The sequence below is a fragment of the Neopsephotus bourkii genome, unplaced genomic scaffold (genome assembly GCF_033783945.1).
Source record: "Neopsephotus bourkii isolate Nb327-2 ecotype Australia unplaced genomic scaffold, CSIRO-AGI_Nbou_v1 NB_196, whole genome shotgun sequence".
NCBI lineage: Eukaryota > Metazoa > Chordata > Aves > Psittaciformes > Psittacidae > Neopsephotus > Neopsephotus bourkii.
In genome coordinates this window covers 12,174,754-12,200,752 of record NW_026900709.1, presented here as the reverse complement: position 1 = coordinate 12,200,752, position 25,999 = coordinate 12,174,754, and the positions used below count along the sequence as shown (strand labels likewise).

The following is a 25,999-nucleotide window of genomic DNA, read 5'->3' as shown; positions in this document are numbered from 1 at the left end:
ACCAAATTAGGTTATAATATTTAAATTGAGGCTACTATGCAGCAAACTAATGTGTGAAACTATCCTGGATAGCCACATTTCCTGCTGTATCAGACTGTAAAGATGTTGATTGTAGCTACCCAGGAATACCCTAATTGTAGAATTCAGAGCAGCATGTTTAAATAATGCATGGGAAAATACAAAGTGGAATCTTACTGTTCAGATGTTAGTGATGCTTTGTTCAAAGAGAGAAATGTACAGTGAAATCTCTTGATGTGGAATCGCAGGCTTTCTGTCGTGGCTTTAGGGAAGGAGGCAGGGAAACCCAAGACAGGTCTTGCTGTGCAGTCTGAAAGAGGGAAATTTGGAAACACTTCTAAAAACAAACAAATATTTAACCCCTCAGTAACACTTTACTTATTTCTAAGGAAAGATGGGGGCTTCAAGCAAAGAAATTTATTAATATGAAAAAGGAGTGAAGGATGCTTCAGTGATAGGAACTTGATAAAGTATAAAGATACAGAAGAACATCCATTAATTTTATAGTGTTGTAGCTGTGACCAAATATAATAATGGCAGGCTTAAAAACAGAAATAGTCTGTGTGTGTTTAGCTTACAAATATTTTTATTTGTGGCAACTGAAAAATGTAGGGATAGTTATATGGCTATTGTCCCCTTCACAGAGCTAAAATACTGATAATGTGGGCCAGTTTCAGTTCTTGAGATACAGATGTTTTGTGTAGGTCTTGGCAAAAACAAAAGTTAAGATTTATTTCTTCATAGTTGCAACTTTACTACAAGAATGATAGATGAGCATGAAGAAAGGGGAAGGTAAAGCTTTATGGCAAAAAGGATGCTTATTCTTCCCAACAAAATAAATAACCAACCTGCCAAGACAGATGAAACATGGATCAAGTGGAAAATTTGTTTTGTACAAAATATGCATATACATGATCACGCAGGCTCCTGGTTGTTCTTGTCCTGTGAAGCTGAGGACTCACTGGGAATCCAAAGCTTTAACGTTCTGACTTGGAAAATAATAAACACAAAAATAGTGGCAAGCTGTATGGTAATAGGAAGCAAAGAGGATTGGTGATTTCTTTGACCTTGTTACTTCTGTTCCTATATACCCATGTGGTATTAAGTTGTAAACTTCATGGCAAAGAGTCCTGTATTTTTGTCCTGTATAATAATCTCCTTTCACATGTGACTCAGTAATATAATCAGTCTGGCTCCTCTTAATGGAGCTGGGCTTCTGTTGGTAAAATAAAGGCATCCTTTTATTTTTTTTCTTTTTCCCCTGTGATCTGTGCTCATTGGAGCAGCAGGAGATTATGCTGATTTACAAAGATGAGTAATAAGTAGTTTTCCTGTTCTTGTAACTGGACACAATTTATAAAGGTTCCTACCAAAGTTATTTTGAACAGTTAGAAGTGGAATGTCTACTAAGATAGTCTGAAATTGTGTTCATATTGTGATCTCCAACGTTTGCTTCTGTGTTTCTGTGGAGTTTCATAATGCAGTCACACTTAAATTATATGCTAAAGGAATTGCATTACATATGACAGAACTGGACTTAGATTACTGCATCTTTTAAGTTTCCTTTCCGATTGAAGAGACAAAAGTCTATTGAGTGTCTTTTGTAGGCTGAATTTGATCTTGGATGCAGTTTCCACTAGTCAAAACAAGGCACATCCCCTAGAGTGAAATTCTGATTTAACTATTATGCTGAATGCTTCACTGTTTACCTGTAAGCTCTTTAACTAGACTCCAACCTGGTCCTCATTTCCACCTTCAGTTTTAGTCAATAAATTTATGCTAAGTATACCTTCTTGTACTCTGGAGAAAAACTTGCTAATGGACACTAATCCCTGCACTTTCAGAGCTGCAGGGGGCTCACTAATGCCAATTGCAGTATATTGAATTTGCTTATAGCTACAATATTCAGGCAAGCAACATACAAAATATTCTTGCTCCCATTGAGTTTAATAGCTCCTATTAATCAAGGTTACCAAGGCATGGCCTGAAACCTTAAAGCAGCATAATCCCTGTGATACTATCTCACACGCAAAAAGGCTGTTCTGAGAAAATTGCCAGAATATAATCATAGGGATTCAAACTGTTTTGATTAAATATCATGTTTTCTAGTTCTCTGTCTGTAAAACAGCACAACTTCCGCTTGAAGTTGGAAGTCTGGCCTCTGCTATCTCTGTGTTGATCGCAAAAGGAAACACCATTTCCCTGAGGAAAGGCCCTTCAAGTTCTATGGTACTGCTGTATTGCTGCAATGAGTATGTTGTGTTCCCATCCTGAAGCTTACAGGTTCTGCTGGCCAGGACAAGGAGTGACATGGCTTTCCTTCTTCCTGCTTCTTGTTCTTTCTGGGCTCTAGTTGATTCTCATAAAAGGAGACACCATTTCACAACTATCCCAAGAGGCCCAAGGGCTCTTTGAAGTATGCAGTAAAAGCTATCTTGCTTTATGCATGCAGGCCTAAGAGCTTTCTTGGAAAGATGGACTTGTGGAAAAGATTTCTTCTACAAGTTCAGTAATCACTAATCCAGTACTCCATAGCACAACCACCTTCGGGCATAAAATGTTAACTTGCAAGCTGCAGTGTATAAAGCAACCACGCGTCAACTCATGTACTTTCACAGCATGGAAAGGGCAAGAGAATTTACGTGCAAGGTGACTATAAAAGAAATATTACCAATTACAGCTTACAAGAAGAACAAACTATTTTGTACCTCAATTGGGTCCTCTAACCAAAAATTGGAACCAGATTTAACAACTTGGAACCATTTAACAGCTATAAGCTATTATGGAAGATCATACATGGAAACGGATTTCTTGGTATCTCTCCTTCTAGCCTTTAGATAGCCTTCCCAGCTTTTCTAAATGCTGTTTCTGAAGTGGATTTCATCCAGAACATAGTGAACTGTAGGGTATCAGACTCTGCTGGGGCACAAACAACGATGATCTCAAACAGGTAGCTCCTAAGGACAACCACTTGTCTGATCTTTTAGTCTTAAGGGAGACTTACAATAAAAATATGTTCCAAAAGGGAATCATGCAAACTGATGTCTGTAACTCTATTCAGTGAAAACCATAGACTCCTAGTTAGGGTGACAATGCCTCATGAAGTTTTGTGAAGCTTTTAACAGTTTTTGTTACCTCCCTGTTATTATCCTGGAAAGTAAATAGTTACATATTGGATAACCATATGGGTGATGTGTTAGTGTATTTTAAGAAGATTGCTCAGATGGCTCAGAGCCCATAATGGCAATGCCAGGATTTTTATGTACTGAAAATCTAAACAAATAACTGAAAGATGGAGAGAGCAATCACTGAAAGGAACAGTGCACAATAAAATGTAGAATTCACCTTTAGCATCGGTGACAGAGATCAAGACCGTGGGACAAGTATAGTGTCCCTTCTCATATTGCACTTGGAGCAAGTCCCAGTTAGCTTTCCAGTTTGAGCTGGGGGAGCAGTATGGGTGGTTTGTTCCTTGTTTCCAGTCACATCACTAGGCTGCCTTTTTAATGCTCTTTTTAAAACTCCGTGTTCCTGCCTCTGTTTTTTATTTCTTTAGTGGCTCCAGCTGAACTTCCCAGCAGGAGTGAAGACCCATATTTCACTTTTCACAAGTCCATACAAACCCTGTTTCTCAACTTACCTACTTACGGTAACAACTTCTTGTGATAAGATCATTGAATAACCTGGCGTTATTTTCCTTGGGTGGATGATGAGTGATGGAGGAAGAAAGGAGGCAGAAAGAAAGGTGTGAGGAATAACGCAAGGAAAATTGTTGAGGGGACTAATTCCTTCAAGGAGGTCTCTGTCATCATTTTTTTATTTGGTGCTTGAACACTGCTTATACAACATACACGTATATTTTTTGTCTGTCTAAAAAAGGACCCTGTAATCCAAGTCCAGTTACTGCACTGTAAATGTAACCTCACTGAAGGAAAGGAACTGTTTGAAACACTGACACTTTCATATTTTAGAGTCAGCATTTGTCATAATCTGTAAAGCACATAATTCTTACAACAGGAAGGCTTCAGATGTTTTAAACCCCGGCAAATTTTCATCCAGCAAAGAGATTTGAGAAATACCCCAGCAGCAAGCCTTCTCTCAGATGAGACAGAGTGGGCTGTTTTATATCAGGATCTGCATTTCCTACTTTGCTTCCTCTGCCAGAAATTCTCTTGCCAGAACCTGTCATTTCAGCTTTTATCTGTGTTTGAGGGGAAGGAAGTTAACCATCCCAGTAACATCACCATCACTACAACAAAATACCTGCAGACAGTGAAGGGCTGTGGAAAACTGGTAATTGCACACCAATGCATGATTTCCTTAAGCCATGATAAGCAGTGCTAAAATTGCCTGATCCATTTTACAGTGGGGAGGTACTTCAGTACAGATCTATGCCTTTAATATTGAAGTAATCTGTGGACAATTCTGAAACAACAGGCTGGCAAATATGTTTGGCTTATGTCTGTTACTACTTCTGCTGCATTGTTATGTATACAATTAACTGTTACAGCCAGTACCATGTTCCGGTACTGGATCTGTGTCTTTGAAGGAACATGCAAGCACAGGTTAGAGTTTTCACGAGCTTGAAAAAATTAAATCTAATACTGAAAATTTCCAGTGTTTGACTACAGCAGTCAAAAGTTTGTCCTCTCTGATCTAGGTATGTATGCACAGACATAGGCTTCAGTAGGAAAGCCATTGTATGCATTTGATGGAGAATTTGACACATGAGACAGCCTATTTTTTATGCCAGGTGCTAACAGTGTTTCTGATGACTGAGTTTATTACTGTATGGGTAGGCTATATGTTAGTAGAGAGTATATGAATATAAGTGTGGAGCTAAGCCTGATGAGAGTTACTACATTGTCTCAGCAGTCACAGAGACCTTGCTCAGTTTCATTTGTTGCTAGCCATGTTAAGAATTACTGCTGTGGTGAATGGCAACATTCCAGATTACGTCTCGGTCAAATGGATTATTCTTCAGAGCAGTGCTTTTCTGGGGAAGCGAATATCCAGGGTCCAGATTTGAAGGGTCTTCTGCAGTTCTGGTGAACTCGTGTGAGAAGAACAGTCAGTACTTCATGGAAGTGTAACTGCTGAAAGTCTGTAATGTATTTGTTGTCTAAGCCAACAGGCAGGCAGTGGATGCTTTCAAAAGGAGTTTTTTAGGTGAGCAATAAAAAAACATAACTGAAGAGAGACTGTGGTAGGGATTAAGTAACATATGATGTGTCACATCTATGTATCACCTTTAAAAAAGTAAATTAGTCTGTAGTGTGCTAGTAGCTTCATGGCAATGATAATTAAAATGTTTATTATCTTTGTTGTACGTGCATTGTAGCCAATTTTGAAGGTACTTAGCACCTCTCTGAAAGATTTCGCGCCATTATACAACAGTGGTGATAGTAGTGGTAGTGGTGTGGAGTGTTGCAAAACAAGGAAGCTGAACAGGGGTGAAGCACAGACATTCTGAAGGAGCTGGAGCACTGGACTAACAAACAGAAAGCTGTTATTTCTCTTCAAATATACAGAGAGCAAGTGATCAAAAATACAAGCCTGGTTGTGTTCTTTGTTATCGGAAAGCATTTGTTGCCATTGCACACAGTTTTGAAGTCTTTTCACCCCAATACTGCTTTCCACCCCAATATGCTCTCCCTAGTTCACTGTATTTTTACTCACATATGTATGTAAAGTCCTCCGAATAATCTAAGCACAAAAATCCTGCAGAGAAAGGATTTTATAAAAAACGCTGGATGTTAATGCTCCGAAAGAGACCAGAGTGTCTCCTGGGATTAGTGAATAGGTGGGAGGAGCTGATTGCCTCAGGCATAACCCAGGGCCATTAATTCAAGCTAGTCGTTAATCCCCCTGTAATGCCCTATGCTGATGCCACAGTTCCTGTTATACCACAGAAATAGAAAGCTGACTGACCTATAGGATTTGATGGGCTATGTTATTCATATAATGATTGCTTATATTCCCAAATGCTCATCACTATAGTGTTAGACAGAGTTTCAGTTTGTAAGCCTCATGTCTTTCCAGAGAGTTAATGCTTAGTTTGCTACTCACAGGAAGCCTGCAATGATGTTATTAGTATTCCATTCTGTCTGAGCCTTTAAATAAATCTTGAAAATGTTATAGCCTGTACAAGGTGTGCTGCATGTAGTGAGTCCTCAGAAAGCAAAATTCATACCAATACTTTGTAAAGATAATTAGAATACATTTTTTCATATCTAGAGAAAAAGAAAAATGGGCATATGGTTCCTTTACTCTGTGGTTGCCACATAAGGCAAAGTGTGGCCTAAGTTGTGTTTATTTTAGGGTTTTGTTTGATTAATTTTTTTTTAAAAAGTCCCCAAATTTTAATGAATTTATTTCAATACCCAAAGAAATAGTAATAAAGGATGGGCCACTTATAAGCTGTTTAGAAGCAACTGCCATCACATGCCCTTTACATGCATGCGCTTGTATTCAGCAGTACACAATAAAAGCGTTGCTGGGCAGATCTTAAAGGGCAGGAGGAAAAAGTTCAAGAGCAAGAGACAGCCCCCAGATTAGCAGATCATGTGAACACACATGACTCTAAGCACCAGAGTTTAGGTAGCAAATAGCTGCTGTGAGAATTTCCAGAATGCTAGACTTGTATGTCTGTTTAGATTTTCCTAAACTGATTTTGCTCAAGAGGAAAATCATTAATCTGACCTTTATGTAGAGTCTTTCTTTGTCAGGGATCCCAAAGTGTTTTACAGATGCAGAGATTTAGTACTGACATGCACATGTCAGTGGGAAAATTAACAGACTGACTGCACCATGGTTGCACAGAACTTTGGCAATGCAGGAATATGACTACAAATGGGCTTCACTACTACATTCCCCGAAAGACCATACAGCAATACCGTGTAGCAGCTCAGGTCGGGAAGTGTGGGATACTTTACTCAGCTGAAAATGTAGGTGAGTTAACAACAGTAGGCTGTAAGAAAACAATGGTACTAGACTGCTTTAAAAAGAGAAGAAGCAGCTGAGCTCTCTATAATTAACACTTGTGGTGAGCCATAGATTGTACTGCTGAAATGTGAAATTCCAGCATTACACTGATTCCAAGAAAGAGGGTATGAGGTTGTTTGAGGGTTGGTTTAGGGTAAATAACCACTTCCTACAGTGCTGTCTGTGCTCATTATTTACTCAGCTGGGCCTTGTTTAGTTTATGAATTCAAAATTGATCACAGCAGAATGTTTTGGCATGTTAGAGGAGGCTTAGGATTTTCAGAATATCCTAAAATGTCCATACTAAAAATGTATGAAACTTATAGACTATATTCACAGGAGAAATTCTACTTAAAGTTTAGCTACAGCAGTACAGTAGAAGGTTGGTATATGGATTTTTTTTCTCCCCTCCTTATATGTGAAATCTCATTGATCCTTGTTCTCATCTCATACACACAGAGGGAACAGAGCCTAGAACGAATGTACTTTCATTTTAGAAAGACTAGTTGGAATTCTTTTCCATTCAGTTCTGACCTTTCAGCATCTATCCCTGAAAACCAGTGTTTTCAGAATGGGTGTTTTTCAAATGCTTCAGGGCATTCCTTTTCTTTCCTCTGGCTTTACTGTTGTAGTTTGGCTTGCTGCTGTGCAGGAGGAGGAGAGATGAAGGAGCAAGGAGATGCTAACCTTCTTACTGCCCATTCTCCCCCTTTCCACTAGCTCAAAATAAAAAGAGGGGTAGGGGAGAGGAAGAGGAGAAGAAAACAAAGTGAGAAAGGGAGGAAACCTTTGCCCTCTGGGGTCATTGTGAGGCAAACATGCATCCATTCACCCGTGTGAGAATCACTGTAATGTAAATTAGACCATTTTAGTGCATAATGAGGATTTACTCTCCTACAATGGTGGACTTAGCTAATAAAGTCTTAATTTCATTTCTCTCTGGCCCAAGAATTTAAAAACTGAAAAAGTTAAATGATGAATTGACTTGGCAAACTAGTCCCTTAGGGACTACATGTACCAGGTGCATCAGGGGAGCTGACTGAGGTGATGCTTCTGATGTTCCACAAAGGAGTGGATGAGGCTTTATGAAATACTCCCTATTGGCTTGAGCAGTCCTGCAGAAACCCACAGGGACTGTTCTAGGTGGCAGTGTGTTCTTGTGGAATTAGGGGGTTGTGTCTTTATTCCAGAAGCCTGAAGGTAGTTTACTCTGTTATGATTCTTTCTCTTAGAAGATCCCCTTTCTGTTAGCTTTGATCACCTGTGGAGTGTGGAGAATTCCAGACTTGTTTTTCAAAGGTTGTTCTATAGATAGGAGTGTCTGAAGGGAGGGTGTATGGAGCTCTGTGCAGACCTCAGCAGAATTTAATGAGCGTTAGACACACATGGAGGTCTGCAGTACTGGTACAGGGTAAACTGGAATTCACTGTGCTAAACCATCCAAAGATAGTAGTGACTTCCTGCTCCCTGTCTAAAATGTTCCAGAGAGGGACGAGCAATCCTTGTGTGCTGTTTCCAGAAAGACATGTCACAGCAGTTTGGTGCTTACTTACTGCTATTTGAATTTATCTGGTTTGAGTTTCCTTTTTCTTTGAAAGGACTTTTTCCCAAATATTTTTAAACTTCCTTCCTGATGTTTGTCTTTTTTCCAGATCCCAAAATTAGAGCAAGTCACATTTCCTCATGGAACTTCTGCTGCAAGGAGGCATTGAGCTTTTGCAGCCCTAGTCTGAAGGTGCCTGCTCCAGTGGATGATCTGCTCTGTCATGCACAGCTATCCCAAAACAATCGGACAATGGCAAACTTTAAAAATTAACGCATGTCCTGATTACTGTCCCATCCCCCTCAGCTTGTGCTTTCTGACTCTTGCTTCCTGCTGCTGAGTCCTATTTGTTGAAGGTGCTACTTAATCCATGACTTGCCCGCTGCATTCTCATTTGACCTGTTAACTGTTAAAGCAAAAAAGTTACTTTAAGATTGGGCTTGTCAAAGAGATCTTATCTCCTCCCTTCAAAGTCCTCTGATGATTAATATTTGATTAAAGTGTGGTTGCAGCATCAAAATGGGTGCCCTGTGTCTTTTGTAAATGAACGACTAGCAAACTTGTGGATTGTCTCGTTTTTCGGTGGCAAATTACCCAGTGAATGTTTCAAGGGGAATTGCAGGGGAGGGTGAGGAGTTAGTTAACTAAATAATTTCAGATAAATTCAGGTAAATTAATTACTACTTTGATTCCTAGATATAGTCTAAAGATGTCTAAATCCCCAGATCCATCCAAAGGTTCAGTTTTAGTTTTGTCTCTGGAAATGAGAAAGATGACATGGGATAGAAGCACAGGTCCCAGCTCTCATACTCCCACATCAAAACCAGAAGGTTAGGTTTGTGGTCATTATAGCAGTGGCTTATGCATATGACCTATGCAGCAGCTGCACTGTTCTTCTTGCCTGCTTCTGTTTGCTTGCTGCTTTCTTAACTCCAGTGACTGGCTGCTGATGACATCTGCTCTCGAAATTGCTTGGAGATCAAATGCCTGTCCATTTTAATACTCTGATGGATCATAAGGATAGCCTAATCTTTAGCTATGAATATAAGCTTTACAGAAGACTTTAGGACAGTCAGTACAGAGAGGGAAAATAATGGACAGGCAGACTTATTGTACAGTTACCTAAATACACCAGTGGAACTCATCAGTCTACTGGAAAATACTGTAGAATGGGGTATCAGGAAAAGGAAAGAAGCATAGCTTGAATCTGTTTAGTTGTGGGTTTGAAAGTCTTCATAGCGCTTTGTAAAGAGAAGAGACTGTCCTAGATGATGTTTATGAGTTTGTCGTGGTTTAAGCTGTGGAGTTTGATGTTGCTATCTTTGCTTCTGTAAGTAATGTAACAGAATAATCACAGCTCAGGAGAACTAAGATAAGACACAAAGGGCTCCTGCAAAGGTCTTTGACTAATTTTGTTTTCTCAATAGTTGGCTCTTGAATTCTTAGAAACAGAACAGCAGAAAGTATTTTAAAATGAAAGAACAAAGCCTGAAAGCCTGCTGTTATTTCCAAAGTACTCTATTTCAAACCAGAAAGCTTGGTAGAAGTGAGATATTTGGGCAACCTCTAGTGCCTAGATTTTCCCTGTCCTGTGAACAGGACAAGGAGTACTGGTGCCAGGTAGAATTGCATGGTGCCAGGTAGAATTGCATGTTTTTACATGCTCCCTGATCTGGAAGGCAGATGATTGGATTAGAGACAAGGAGACAGGCATGCAAATTCAGGGAGGACATGAGTCAACTGTTCTTTTAGTTTTTCTTTCAGTGGAGAAGGGGCCATTATTTTTAATGAGAAGAAATATTATATAAATAGATCTTGAGTCGCCTTCATGTTGCATTTTTATTTTCTGGCTGATGTTAATTAAATTGCTTCAGTGAGGTATTCTGAAATGCAGTATGGAGTGGAATATACGCAGTATGTACATATGTGTTCATTTCTCTTTCCACTGAAAGACTGCCACAATGTTACATATAAGATATAAAAACGACTTATCGAAACATTGGAAAGCAAAACCAAATGCTCTGTTGCCTTTTTAAAGTTTTATTCTGTTCTTTGGTTACTTTTGCAAATGGCTAACTGGTCTTGTGCAGAAAAACATGTCTGCTTTCTGAGGTTACAAAGAGGCAGGTGTTGTCTTAAGATTTGCCTTGCCCATTTCTGGCTATTCTTGCGCAGCTCTGCAGGAATTTCTTAAATTACCCAAAGCTGTTCGCTGATCCATATTCACAGTAGGGCTGTCTCCCTAGTCTTTGCAGACCTGGCCAAGAAGATGACATGCTGGGCACAGGAGTAGAAGCCAGTGGCTCTAATAGGCCATTGTTGCATTAAATACTTTGTATTGTGAAACCATGGCCATTGGCTGTGGGCTGCATAACAATGTGTGAAGGGGTTGGATGTAATCTGGATTTGCTCTGGTTCTTTGGAAAGGGAATTCAGGGAAAAGAGATTTACAGACATTGTAATGTCTGTAAATGTTACAAGAGTAACCTTGTGCGTTGGCTCTTGATGTCATCAGTGTCTGCTACAATGTTTTAAAACTGGGAATAAAGGCAATTAGATGCTGATGAAGAATAGACTGCAGAAGGGAGGGAAGAGGGTGCAAGAGGGTTACAAGAGGGCAGTATTGAATAGCTGCAGCCATTACTGAACTCCTTGAATAGTACATTCGAGTTTATCTGAATGAAAGCTTAGCATCTGAGACCTTTGTTGAAGTAGGCCTTTTCCCATATTACGTTAGGGGGAAAAGAATATTTCCAAAACTGTTTGGTGACTATTTTTATTTAGAGCTTCAAAGTTACAAAAAGGTACAGCTGCCATGACTTCTGTAGCTGACAGAAAAGTCTCAGCGGGTTCATTCCAGGTGTGCTCCTCTCTTGGGACTCCCTGATTCTAGCCAGTAGCTTTGGTTTTACTAATATTGGTGATTTCTCTCACTTCTTAAGAGGACACTGAAGAGCCAGGAATGGGTTTTCCAGTGATCTGCAAGGTATATTTTGAATCTGGGCTGACCTTCTGTTGGGTTGCAATGGCCCAAACACAGTAGGCTGGCTGTTATCATCTTTGTAGGAGTGCTCCTCCTGGAAATTTCTAGGGTTGGACATATGCTCTGGTAATGAGACATATGCAGTAGCAACTCATTGTTTATAACATTAACAATTAGAACTCAGTATCAGCTGTACGTATCATTTACCCTTGTAACTGAAATTGTGATGGTGTGCAACAACAGCAATAGCTCAGTGAAAGTGTATTTAGAAAAACATGCATATGGTAGATTAAATTACCAGTCTAACCAAAAAAGGTATATTGTGCTGAATTTGGACAGAATGTATTCCTGGGAGGAATATATAGTTCCTGTAATGCTGCTGGACAGGAAATCTTTTTAGTCATAATGGAATTGTGTTTAAAATTCCCACTGACCTTTTACAGCAGGTCCTGGCCATCTTCTCTGCAGACTGCTTCTGAAATGTAGTTTATCATAATAGAATTTCTCCAGTTTCCCCCCAGCTTACTCACAATGGGAAAAAGCTTTTCAGATAGCCAGGGGAGCCTTGTCAATCCCTAGTTATCCTTGCACCCAAGCTCCAGTTTTTGTGGCAGCTTGCTTGCTTACCCTTAGCCATATTCATCTCCTGGGAAGACTATGGTGGTTTGCAAGACTGGAGTTGTTTGGAACAGCCAATATAATGCTTCAAGTTAGGGCTACTGTTTTTGGAAGCTGCCTGTGACATTACAGGAAACAGAACTGGCCCAGTGCTTACCACTTTGGAGAAGCCATCCTCTTTGGAAATAGCATTTTAATTCTGAATAAAACATTGGGTTGGCTTTTAGCTCATGAATAGCACTTTATTCTGCCTCAATAAATATCATTACTGACAAGTAACCACATCACGTCATGGCGTTACGTAAGTGCATGGCAACATTCCAAGTTAATTTTGTCTCTTATTTCCACAGCTGTGTGGGATAGGTTTTTGTAGGCTTTTGGTTCCTAGTTTGATGGTGCTTTTGCAGATAGGGGCTGTAAAACAACCTGACAATTATCCAGGCTTCATGGACTAGTTTGGGCTTCAGACACAAACAGTATCTCAGGTTCTTCCTTCGTGGATCCTCCTGAGGAGTTTGCTTCTTCATGGAGCACATGGCAGTTGAGTGTTGACAGACAACTGAAGAGTTAGGATTTTATGGAAAGATCTGGAAAGCAACATCACTTTATTAACAGGGTAAGTTCAAGCAATTAAAAGTCACTGGAAGACAAATGCCCTCTCATCCTACTTGTGCTTTTCAGAGCTCAAGAGGATAAGGTATCTACCAGTGTGCAACCAGGGAAACAAGTTCTCTTCTTGCCTCACTGGGCCCCTGATTCAGGCAGCCTGCTGCCTGAAGAATGAAGCTTCTAATGCTGCTATAAGATTACTCCTGGCACAGTCCCATCCGGCAGTTGGATGCCCTTGTTGTGTGCCGTCATTGCAAAGGTGAACTTCTCCGTCATGGTTCCCCTTTTAAGATTGTATTTGAATAGAGGGTCATCTTCACTTATTAACCCTCATACTGGAGTTGGAGGGTTGCTAAAGATAGGAATTCATAACCTCACATGAAACCCCCTAAGATGTAATATGCAGCTTGTGGGATTGTTAAGAGGGTCAGCACTTAGGTAACTGTGTCTCTGAATGCTTAAATATCTTAAAATTCTGTCCCTGAGGTCACTGAATGTCAGTGGTGCTTAGTTTGTGAAGTGCCTAAGTCATTGCTATAAGTCATTCTGTTGCTTTGGGATATTTTGTACCCCCAGCTTGTTTGCCAGTTAAATAGGGAAGGTTATTTTGTTGCAGATGCTTTGTGTAGGCTATCACTCAAAATATTAACATTAAGAAGTGTACACTCCTGCCAGATTTCTCTTCACATTTTTTATTGTCAAGAGAAAAGCAGATTGAGGTTCATCATTTAGTGCTTGATGGAAGGTCCTCTCTATCTCAGTGCTCTGTTTCTATACAGCAATCAAATCCCACATACTGTACTATATTCTGCCAGGAAATCTGCTAACCTTTCATATAGTATGTAATAGGTTTTATAGCCAGTGCTGTAAAGCCATTTTCTGTATACCAGGATTTTCAGCTATTTTTTTCTGCTGCCTTGGTAAGATTTGCAATGGTTCTTTCTACAGTGCCAGATGTTGTACATAAAACAGGAAATTATATACTGTTCTCTTGCTTATTGAGCAGAGAGAAGAATCTACTTTTAAAACCTAGCTGGGAGAGGTTGCTAGAAATGCCAAGTTTAAATAGACAGATCAAGTATGTGAGATAAGAAGGCAAGACAAAACTTGCCCGAATGTGATGATGAATGCTAAATCTTGAAACACAGTTGATGTACTGACATTAAAGGGAATGTACTGAATATATAATCATTGTGGATATATGCATGGGGTTTTGTATTATAAGATAATCAGATGAGTAGTTCTTTGTACATACATTTACTGAAACTGATGGAATCTCAGGAGAGATCTGATGATCTCTAAAGAGATATCAGCCCGATTATGTACTGCAGTGTTTGTCTGTTCCTGAAGGAACGCAATGTCAGAATGATTTTGTTTTGGTTAGCAGCTGGGATCATTCATCTACAGATATTGAAGTGTTTTACATATATTAAATACTTAATTCAGTAGCATTCTAGTGGGCTGTGTTCACAGGGATGGTGATGCATTGTTTATAGGGTTCCTCATGAATAACCCGGTGCTCAACTGGTCATGCCTGCCCTGCAGGTTCTTTTTACTTGGCTTGTGGCTTTTTCCTGTTGGGTAGCTGGCAGGGAGCAGCTGTCTGGCCACCATGATGCAGAAAAGCCAAGTACCTCCTGCTGCCCTTCAGGCTGTTTCAGTGACTGCAAACTGAACTCTGCCAACTGTCCATGCAGAATGAGAGCATGACCTGGACTGTGTGACAAGGGGTCACCACAAAACTGACCTCTGATGCTGTGAGTGCAGAGGTTTGACCATTCTGCCACAAGGCGTGAGAACTGTAAAGGAACATATCATAGTACTAATTCTCATTAGTAAGCAACACCTAACGTGTGCACTGAGAATTACAGTTCCAAGGGGACACAACTTCTATCTTTCAGAAACTTTGGAAACATATAAATGAAACATGATAAATTCAGAGATTATTTGAGTCAGGCTCTTTGTGGCATTTTCTGCTACCACTTTAGGAGTTGCTCATATGCAAGTGTGTTACTGTTATTCATACTGATTAGGGCAATGGTGAGACATCTTCATAACATGTAGCTCTGTGCAAGCTAGAGAAAAGACAATCAATCTCTCTAGTGGGAATGCTGCTCCAACAAAAAAAGCCAATAGAGTCCAAACTCTTACTACTTTTACTTTTCATCTTCTGGTTGCTTGAAACAGCTTTTCTGGCCAGCATCATCTCCTTCTGCAAGAAGCCTCTCCTGAATTACATATCTGTTGCTGTAATTAACCTTATATGTGAGCATTATCTTAGTCTCTTGGAAAAAAAAAGTCACACTGGCATGAAATCTGAGTGACACATTGGTGCTTCAGACCCTTAGTTTCTCTCCTGAGGCAGAGCAAATCAGCAGGCCTGTGCTGACAGTGCTGTTCTTGCTTGACATCTCAGTTAATTTTACATCCTCTTCCTTTTTTTTTTTACCACTTCTTTTTTGTAAAGGCACCTTTGGACACTTACAGCTATTTTACTTTCTAAGAGGCCAGATTTGGTCCATACTGTAGTTGACAAATGCTTCCCTATTAAGTGTTCAGGCACGAGCACTTTTTTCTCTTGTCTGGATTTTTCTCTAGTCTCTGTTTTCAAGAAGGATTAACTCTCTCTGAAGCTCGTGCTACGGATGCCTGCTGAGCAGTGCAGTCGTTCAGTAGGTCTGCAGGCCTGCATACACTGCTCTTTCTAATCATGTCACATTTGTAATACCTGTCAAGTTTGCTAAATTTAGGTGATACCAGTGATGTGAACACGTTGTGATTTTGCCGTGAGAAAACACCACCAGGTGTTTTTCAAGACAGTGGCAAGAGATGTCATACCTACCTCACAGAGCTTCTGTTTACTGCTTTTGGATCCGACTGTGATTTCCTAAAGTTTGGAGGTGAAAATTTCCGAAATTGTTCTGAAATTATACTGTGGCTTCAGGGCTGTGGTGGGGCCTTTTAAGACCTGTGCTTACCTGTGTTCTCTATTGATAAGGCTGTCTCTGTGTGACCGTTCCTAAGGATGAAATTGCCCACTGCAGAAATGAACAGGAAGTCTCCTAAGAGCTATAGGGTAGTCAAACTGTCAAACTTCATATTTCCCAGTTTGAACCAGTTTGGGTTCAAGTATCAGTTATGGTTTGTGAGTGGCATACTCAGGAGTATGGCAGAGATCTCCTTTGGTCTAGTCTTCAGTACTACTCAGTGGTCAGTATGCCTTCCTTACAGAAGACACGTGATCACTAGTGCTACTGGAACAGGTCAGTAAATACAAATCAGTTTTGCTATGACAGTGAAACTGTTAATTTGTGTCAGCTAAGGGTCCATTCCAATGCAGGTGTGTATCAATTGACTTCAACATAGGAGTTATGCAAATAATAATCTTACATTAAAGACAGTGATTACAGTGGCTATCTCATTTAAAAGACGAGAAGATTTCCACACAAGTCTGAGGTTTATAAAACTGAAGAGACAGTATAATGTGAAAACTGTTTTGTGATGCTCCCTAAACAGGCAGCTCATAGTGTGTAGGGGAATACTTCATAACTGAAAACAAGTTGATCAAATCTGTGAGGTGTATGTGTCCAGTTTCCTTATTCTGTAACACTGAATTGCCCTCAGTACTATCAAAAGAAGACAGAGCAGATAAACAGTAGTTACCATGCAAAAAAATAAAACTTGTATAGAAAAATGTTTTGCCTTATGTCCAATGTATTTCATTTTTATTACAATATGGCTTGCAAAACTTGTCTCTAATATGTTTTTAGAGTTGTAAGTTAACAGAAGAATTATGTGAAATGGATTTAGATGTTAAGGCAGCTTTTTCTCTCTGTTAATGAAACCTTTCTTAAAGGCTGTTCTATAATTACAGTTGTGGCTTGGTGGATAATGTCTGTTCTCATATGCAAGTCATTTGATTCCTCTGGTGCCTCATAACACTCAAGAAGCATGGACTTTTGCAGTGTGACTCATGCTGTAGCTTATTTTACTGAATATTCTATATAAAGACTTTCTTTGAGTGGTGAGTAGGTACACAATATCAAAGTGACAATAACAAGCTTTGTCCGTCCTGCTTGTCAACAGAGAAAGAGCCCTGCAAAAATAGAGTGGAGTGTAGGTCATTGCAGATTAGGTAGCCTTTCAATTAAGAAGTGTTCTAACTCTAGTATCACCAGTGACTTTGTCATGTCTTATAGAGGGGACTGAAAGTCTTATCCCAGAATAGTAATACACTTGTTTCAAGAATTAATCATTCTTGCTGTCAAAAGAGAGCAAAGTATAGCAGATTACTTCTCAATAAAACCTGCCTCTCTTCTATCAGGAGTGCAAAAGAATGCCCATATAAATTTTTCAGCACTACAACAGCAGGTGATATCAATACATGATGAGCCAGAGCTGCCTGTTTTGCATGTGTCCACAAAAACCTGAAAAAATTGCAATTTTAGGACATCCATGCATGGCCATAGTGAAAATACTTAGAAGAATTGCTGTTAGTAAGAACTGAACTTGCAAAATAGGCTTGGGATATTAATATAATCACAGTCAATGAAAATGATCAAGAAGTTTTTCTGTGAGTGGAAGGACTGGAAAAACTTACTTCCTTTCCATTTCTGCTTTCTCCTGCCACCATTACTTAGCATGACTTCCATGATGTATGTACTTGATGGTGGACTATGTGCGTGGTGTTCGGACTCATACCCTCAGGGAGTTGAGTACAGGAGGTCTGGCACATTGTGACGACGATTGTAACACAAACAACTACTAAAGTTTGTTCAGGTATGCTTTTAATGAGAAGGTTGGGAAAATTATTAGGGACAGTTCAGTGTAAGAGAAATGGACAGAAAGACAAGTGGATAAGATAGATACGCTCTCCTCTCAGCTGCCACTGCACAGCCAGAGCCAGGGTTATTTACTGCATCCTCCTAGCAAGGTGTTTTAAAAAGAATTTTGAAATGTCCTTGTTGAGTCTCTTTGAATTTTCAAAATGTGCTCATTTATAAGACTTAATCCATTCATCTTCATTTGACGTTCTACAGGAATGATTTAAAATCATACTGCACTAATATTGTGCACTGTTATTTTTCCTTCTCTATTGAAAACCAATTTAGTTAGCTCTGTATGTAAAACCAGTGTATTTATCTAGTACTGCTGTTTGCTTTGTATAAATATCCCTTGTAGTACACTGTTTCCAGTGGGTTTTGAACAGGAACAGGCAAACAGGTGGTGGAGCCTCCCCAGCACAGCCTGATGTATTTATTTTAATACCTTTTTGTCATCCTTTAAACAAATAAATGAAAGGTGATTCCATAAAGAAGGAGCAGGAAATACAAAGATATCTAAGAAGGGAACAATTGAAAGCAATGGACTAGAAAGATGTTTCATTTTCAAAATTAATGATCTACTGTATATCCTGGCTGTATTAAGCCTGTTCATCTAGTGGGGTAGGTTAAGATTTCAATACGCCAATGAAATTATTTTTAGCCTTGTGCAAGGTAGCACCCAGAAGAAATGGCTGTTTTCCAAAGTGGGATGGAAACACACAAGTTCAGAAAATTTATTCAGTTCCTAGTGAGTTTCCTATGAATTAGATCACTTTTTAAGTCAAGTGTATGTTTTAGAATATACTTTTAAAGCCAGGCTTTTCAGGATGACAAAGTACATGCCACAAACACTTCACTGAGAGTATCTTTAAGCCAGTTTGGCAGAAGTCGTCTCTCACTGAGAGGCCAGTACTTGGGCATTTGTGCTGACAGGTTTTGAATGTTGGGATTTGACAAATTGTTTCTGGAGGAATCTTAGCACAGGAATTGGCTTTTCTCATTGCCCCTCAGATGTGGGATTTTTTTGCTCAACTGCTGTGTTGTTAACATACATGGTATATGGCCAAGTTTAATGGTCTGTTTGTGAGTCAGCAACCCCCTTTTTCTTTTCTCTTACAGTTCATTGCTTATAGTCTTTGATCATCATAATTTGTATAGTCCTCCCATGTAAACATAATAGTAATAACTGATGTACTGTTCATCTCAATCTGCAGAATCTTTAAACCTAAACTGTCTCAACTACAGCCAGATCTAAGGAGCCTCACTTCTGCCTATTGTAAAATTGCTTACCTGTTTCTAAGACCTCAAAAGGTAGAACTGCTTCTCCAGTGGCAGCGAGAGAGGAGAGAGTTCATTTGTTAGGCCTATCTGTCAGACAGTTCACATTGTCTAGTTTTTATTTCTTTTTTTCTTACAGTGTGCCCTTTTCCCTGAAGTCTCTCCACTCCCTGTGATATCTATTCAGTGGACTGCAGGAGTCCTTTTAGTCTGTGTATTGCATTCCCCCGCTACCCTTCACCCACCGCTTCCAAACACATTTTCACTTCTTATTTCTTGTCAACATTTATTTCTTTCCTAATGTTAAACTTTTTTCCTTCTTCCCATCCCTGCTTGCCTCCTTTCCTCACCATTCACTCTCGTGGTGAGGTTTGAAAATGTTTCTAGAGCTGAGGTAAAATGAATAATGTTACTTTACTTTTCGCCTAAAGAGAGGACTGTGTGAGAAACAGCCACTGCAAGACTCTGGAATCACAGAACAGCGTTTGGTGTGCAGCCTTTTTTAGTCTCCGTGAGGGACTGGCAGATCAGTAAAATGTCTTTTTTTTGAGAAAGTCACTTGTACTGACTCCATTTAGAGAGAAAAACCTTGAACTGCCCCATCCAAATAACGCTGTTGCATTGCTGGTTGTTAATGCAGTTTACCTGATCCTTAAGTTATGGCACAACTGAATTGCTGTTATTAATGTTGTTTGCATTTCAATTTGATAAAAGTCAGTAATTTTCATTCAATACATTTTCGTTTCTTCAGATAAAATGCTGTTGAAAAAGTCCATCGTGTTTCACAGGCCAGGTTTCACATGCCTTTATATAGGGAGCTTCAAACTTGAGGACCATGAGATGCTAGACTGTGCATGTGGATGTAAGATAGTAAAACTAGGCATTTTGTTATAAAATAACTGAAATATTATTGTAATCTCTGGTGGGAAAGTACCACAGGCAGCATTTACTATAGAGCACTCTGCAAGAATGGGACTCTGGATCTGAGCAGCTGGACCCATGAGAGATTTATGCCAGCAAGGTAATTCCAGTGGTGCCATTACATTGACTGCTTGGCTGAGTTGGAGGCCTAGGTTGTGATAGCAATCTGATTATGAATGATTTTCTGTGTCAGAATACACTCTTTTCCATGCACTAGGGGGAGTGGACTATGTTCAACCATAGCTTCTGAATTATAATTATTTAGTTTGTCTTTAGGTTTTCCCTCTTATTTTGTATTGTACTTGGTTTGATTTCACAGCAGTGTTACTGAGTGAACTGCACAAACTGCTTTCAAAGCAGCTCAGCCTGTAATCAAAATAGTATTTTAAAAGCATTAAAGAAAGGATAATGTTATAAGGGAAATTCCCTTGTGTGTTTGTTTATTTACACTTATGAAATATCCTCATTATTGTAAGGCACAATTGAGTAGAAACAATCACTTTGAGGAATTATCGATGAAAAGGAAGCCTTTAATATTAGAAGAGTATTGGAAGCTGATACGTGCTTGGTTCTGTGAGAAGCAAAAGCACAGCATTAGGCTGACCTCACTGAACTCATTAAGAGGTTTATATTGATTGTAGAGGAATTAATATTTAACCCAGAGTTTCCTTAAAGATGAAAACAAATTTCTAGACCAACATACTTCTGCACTTAGAGGTTGTAAATATGAAAAGCAGAGTTACAGATCAGCTTACCGTTTTGCTGCTTCTTTATTTGGTTCAAATCTCCTTGTGAAACTGTATTAGGGGAGGGAAGAAAAGAAGCTGTTTATGAACAATGGAAAAAGGCACTGCTGTTCACATTGTCAACATAGGGCCAATGTGTCATTTCAGCTGCACATAAAACTTCATTTTTAGGACTTAAGTACTGTACAGATCTGGTGGTGACCTTACAGAATTTCACTAGATAGGAGCATGAATTCCACTCACTGTCAGAGGACAGCCTGCACTGGGACGTTTGCAGCATTTCTCGAACTTGATTGTACGTACCTAGTGCCACATATATTTCTTTAGATGAAGTCTTCTTCAGAACATTCCTGCAAAGATATGTTGGTCATGTGTATCAGGCCTTGTGTATTTGCAAAGTGGCAATCTCAGGGTGGAATGATAACTTTGTTTAGAGGCTCTTGCTGACCTCTGACTGGTCTAGTGTATGCAATCCTTTTTGCTTGCTCTGCAGGTTGATACGTCATCAGAAACAAGACACGTATGTTGCCGTGATTACGGAATTTGTCATTGTGTCAAAGCACTTTACAAACATAAATGTCTTCTTGGTGTGACCTTTTGTCTCAGCTGAATTTCTGCTCTAGAAAAAAGCTCAAGATCAGTTTAGGAAGGCACACCATATGAAATAAATAGTGTAAGAGGCAGCCCATAGGTGCCGAGGTGAGGGGCTGAACAAAGCCAGCCTCATGCTGTATTTGCCAGTTTCATATTGTCTCTGATCTTCCTTGCACAGTGTCTTGCAGCACACTCAGACTGAGCTCACCTGAAAAAGCACATATTTACTTCTCCCATCATTAAACTAGTGTATCTGAAAATAGGAGGTATGACTGCCTGAGGGTAAAAGGAAGTATTTTGTGCTCAGAACTTAAGGAAATTGTTCTATGAACAGTTTTCTCTTGTGCATGACCCATGAGATGATGCCAGACTTAGCTTGATCTAAGTCCTGTCAATGTAGGTTTAAAGGTTGGCTGTAGCAGTTAGAAAAATTATGTTAATATGGTACTTTTATTTTAGTAGTTTTGATCTTTGTTCTCGAGACATATCTGCTGGCTTTGCTAATAAAATGCAGGTTTACAATTGTTAGACTCACAGAACAGTTTGAAGAGGAACGAGGTACTTGTCTGCGGCTTCCGTCATTCAGAAAATTCCAGCTAAGGTGTGATTTGCTGCCTCTCTCCTACAAGTGATAATGAAAGGGAAAGAAAGGAGAGCACAGCTTTATTCCCTGATCTTGCATTGTTTGAAGCACTGCTATTGGCAGTCATCATCATCTGATTTTAAAGTGACCAAATTCAACACAGATATTAGTGGGAAAAAGTAAACATGGAATTGTATAAGGCTCTTTTTCAGCCACTTTTGAAAACTTGAACTTCATGTTAAAGGCAGTTAAACAGTTATATTTTTTTTCCCTATAAATACATCCTCTATTCTATGGTTACAAAGGTGTAGTAAAAGAAAACACATAAATCAAATGGCCTGTTTGTACATTTTCTTTGTCCTCTTTAAGTATATGCAATCATTCCCACCCTTCCCAACCAAGTCCTGTCTCCACCCAACTGCATTTCCTGAGTGGATTCCTCTATGAGACAGAATTGGAGGTCTGAATGATGGCATTTCTATATTTAAATTAGATGGAGCAGAATAGGCTGTGTAATTTGTTTAATCACTGCTCATGCTCTAATTTCCTTGGATTTGATTTTTGCAGTGCAGTCTTATCTCTGGGTTTCTATCTGGTAGCCAAGTCTGCTATTTGGCATGATTTCAGGGAGCTGGGTGCATTTTTCTTTTCAACTAAATATCAAGGGGATTCTGTGATCAAGCAAGTCCTGCATACAGAGCTTTTCGAGCATGGTAAATTGATTTAAGTGGGAATGTGACAGAAAACTATATGCCTCCAAAACAAAGATCAAATAAAATCTAAAGCATAGTTGATTAGAGCCATGCAGGCGCATGCAGAAGATGGTAAATGGAAAAGATGCAGATTCATCTGCTATTATATAAACTGTACTGATTCTGGGATCAGGATTCAGCAAATTCAGTACAGGCATTTCCTGTATTTATTTTATCTAAATATGTCTAAATGATACTTCACTTCTGCTATTTCAGGCCTTGTCTATCTCATTGCAATGACTTGATAGACTGATATATGCAAAACAGTTTCTGTTCAGTAAGTTGTGGTGAGATCTTCGCATGGTTTATTTTCTGTTTTTCCACAATACTGAAGATATATTCTCACTATTGTAGAATTATTTTTCCCTAATTTGTCTTTATCCTTTCCTTTAAAAATACCTCAGTTCTGTTCTCTTACCTGTACTGTGAGTGACAGTGAGTATATGTATTTTGTGAATGACAAAGGCAAGTATTCAGTAATATGCAGGATGCTTGGTATTCTAGAGTGAAGCACCAGCTTCAAGCAATGGTTTACTATGCGACGTTAAACAGCCATTGGTCTTGTTCTTTTTGTGATATCCTGCTAATTGGCATTGACCTGAAACATATGAAAATTTTCTGATTGAGCTTGATTGGAAGAAATACAGTTACTAATTTATAAACCAACTAAGGTGGCAGTATCTGAAATCAGAATTATGCCAGAGTCTTCTTGTGGATCTCAGCACATACTATTGGGCAACAGAGTTGTCATTTGTTTTCCCCTTTGTAACAAGATTTGGGTAATAAACAACTATGAATATGATTTTCAGTTATTGTTCTTGTGAAATTCTGTAAGGACATTAAGCACTTTTTGTTGGAAAACACTAACAGATAACAGGCAGATGATCTAGTTCAGTGAAGAGCAATATTTGGACCATCAGATCTAAAGGCAAAGATCTAGACTCCAAGACAGCAATCTCTGCTTGACTTGGTGGGTAGAAAGAGGACTTCTTTCACATTTTCAGGCATTCTTTTGCATCTCTCCTTTTTGTTCAGGGGAAAAAAAGAAGAAACAATGCACCGTGGGAGTGATGCACCCTTCTGAGTAATGCTTACATTTGAGATTGTTCCTTGCCAAAATGGAATGACTGGCAGTGCAAACTTAAAGGAAGAGGAGAGTTGTACTGAGAGCATCAGTAATCAATTATTTATTGTCAAACAAAAATAGAGAAGCTGGCCCACATTGTCAAGCTACAGCATCTATTCCCCAAGAGAAACCATTGCAGCAGTATGGACAGCTAGTACAGGAGGTCTGCAGAACTGGAGTAACAGTCAAAATAACAGCATTTAATAAAATAGTTACACAAGGTTTTGAAAAAGGGCACCTTGATGTTTGGTCTAGGATTTTTACAACTGAAATGAATTACTTTGTGTTACTCCCAAGTTTGCAAGTAAAGCAGGCTCTTCCTTGTCACCTTCTCAGTTGCCAGGCAGAACAGGAGGCAGCAGAAGTGCATCTGGTCAGAAGTGACACTGTGGACTGAGATTGTGAGTGGGCAAGAAAGAGGAGGAAGAGATAATATATTCAGGCATCTGTTGTGGTCTACAAAACCTTGCCCAATGTTACAAGACACTCACTTCCTAGTATTTGACCACATGTGGGTTCACCTTGGCATGGGGAAGCATCAGAAGCCTGACTTGACTCCCTAGTGCTACAGACCATCATTACTGGGTCCTTATTATACAGCCCATCAGACACTCTTTGGTGACTGGAGAGCTGCTGTGCTTGGGGGTATAGAGGAGTATGTGGTGTGGAACCTGTGTTCAAAGCTGTACCAAGGAGGGGTATTGAAGGAGGTCTTCCCTTCGTCAGTCTTTCCCGTTAGAATGCTGTGGTTTAGCTATGCAATGCTCATGGACAACAAATGCCCATCTATTTTATTCACATCTACCTGGCTTGTTTTGGAGTGTTTGTATTGTTTGAATCTCTTTTTTTTTTTTTTTTTGCTCCTTATTTTCCTTTAAACGGGAATTAGCTCTTCAATACTTGCAGTAGAAGAGAAGGGACTAACTACAAAGACGTATTTTATATACCTTATATACACTAGAAAAAATTGTATGGAATTTAGAAATAGTTTGCAACAGAATTATAGTAACTGCCTTTCTAAACATTAGCATATAAAAATGTACCAAGTTATGTTCATGGAGCAGAAGAAAATCTTTTGTAGTCATGAAAACCTTAGAGACTTAACTCCACGTAACTTCAAATAAAGTCTAAATAAAAGCATGTGAAGGAGCACATTGAAAAGCTTGACAATGAGTAGCCTTAAAAACTGTTGATATGAATAATCTCCCATGGTACCTCCCCACTAAGGCAAACATGTGATTTTCTCCCATCACCAACTGCTCCTTGTCAGCACTCTTCTGTTTAGGCTATAATAGTGACTGAAAAGGTCGTGTTAATTTTCACCACTGCGTTGATATGAGGTGATCAGTAAATGGAAGGAAAAATACTGCAGGAAGTATCTGATCTTTTAGCTGTTGCATGACAGAGTTGAAAAATTGGTAGAAATCTGGGGACAAAGTGAATAGGTCACTGAGTATAGTTTTAAAACCTGCTGTCACGTTGGATTTACAGAACTTGAACACTTCTGGCAACAAACAAGCTTATGATGATTTGATAACTATTGCTGTCTTTTATAAAGAAAGCTTTTCCATACTTCATACCACCAGTAGAATACATTTTCGAAAGCTTTTTGTACATATTTAGTCTTAATCTTCAGGATGATTTTAAATGTCACCTAGGAGTACAATTTAACTTTCTGCATTATCTTTTCATTTACAGACGTTACAAGATAGGTCTCACAGTCAAGATTGTTTTCCTCATCTCAGCTTCCAGAGATCTAATGCCTGGAACTTCATTACACCATCTGATACTGTAAATCTTTATGCAGTTACTTAGGCGTTTCTTCGCATAGTTAGGTTTCCCAGCAAATAATGTTTGCCTGATTTCTTGACAAGTAAGTGTCCCTTGACATTTAATTTAGCTAATGAGCTGACACAATTTTAGGCATGAGTTACAGCTTCTGTGTCAGCCCACACCCTACGAAGGTACCTTCATGGAAGACCATGTGTAGGCAGTCATATCAGCCTTCTCTTCAGATACGCAGATATACAAGTTAGTTTCATTTCTGCAGAGGTCCCCTGGAGGAGTCTGAACAACTGAGCTTTCTGAGATCATATCGTGAATTAGTACCTCTTCTGGTAATGCTGCCTGAACTCCTTCATAGGCAACACTGCTCACAGGGCTTGCTCTATCAGACTTGTAAGTAGACTCATCCCATGACATGAAGTGGGACCCCTCCATATGGAAGATGACAGAGTTGAAGTCCTGGGCAGTCTGTGTTTTTGCTCCTGGTGAGCTTTGGCATCCTGAGCGTGAGGTGGAGCTGAATGGGCTTAGGTGCCTCTTTTAAAGTGTTATCGCAGTAATGGCTTATTCCACCTGTAGGTATTTTTGTTAAGCTCAGCCCCCAAATCTTTTGGAAATTATAAGGTGTTCTATGTT

At 39.3% G+C, this 25,999-nt stretch overlaps 1 protein-coding gene across 6 annotated transcripts in view; it reads left to right on the top strand.

Annotated features, from left to right (window-relative positions):
* RAPGEF4 (Rap guanine nucleotide exchange factor 4) overlaps nt 1–25,999 on the top strand; it is a 148,990-nt gene that overhangs the window by 39,692 nt on the left and 83,299 nt on the right. The gene's annotated exons all lie outside the window — the stretch shown is intronic.